This window comes from Pyxicephalus adspersus, chromosome 1, assembly GCF_032062135.1.
Source record: "Pyxicephalus adspersus chromosome 1, UCB_Pads_2.0, whole genome shotgun sequence".
Taxonomy (NCBI): Eukaryota; Metazoa; Chordata; class Amphibia; order Anura; family Pyxicephalidae; genus Pyxicephalus; species Pyxicephalus adspersus.
In genome coordinates, this window is record NC_092858.1 from 26579125 (window position 1) to 26579487 (window position 363).

Sequence of the window (363 nt, forward strand, 5' to 3'; positions counted from 1 at the left end):
CGGCTATAGAACCGCCCGCACCGCCGCCCAGCTGAGTTATTATCCTAGAACCACAAAGCACCAGCTGTATCGCTGACCTCTCGCGCGGGGCATGCTGGGAGATGTAGTGTGCTTCTCGTGCACTGAATCAGTAATCTGGTCTTCAGGAACTACAAATCCAGGATTCCCCGCGGCTGCCTGCTCCATCCCTATCCAACGCTGCATTTATCCCTATTGTATCGGTGCTTGTGGATGTAACGGGTCTGCACTGAGGAGGTAAGCTTGTGATGGAATGGGGTCTAACAGTGCAAACACTGACAGGGGATCTGTGCTGTCATATGAGACTACACACACTGATAGAGGGATCTGTGCTGTCATATGAGA

At 52.3% G+C, this 363-nt stretch overlaps 1 protein-coding gene across 1 annotated transcript in view; it reads left to right on the forward strand.

Moving 5' to 3' along the window:
- The window catches only part of KATNAL1 (katanin catalytic subunit A1 like 1), a gene marked incomplete at its 5' end in the record, with an annotated part of 57088 nt that continues 56725 nt past the window's right edge, over window positions 1-363 (forward strand). The window contains 1 exon segment of the mRNA XM_072404508.1: window positions 1-255.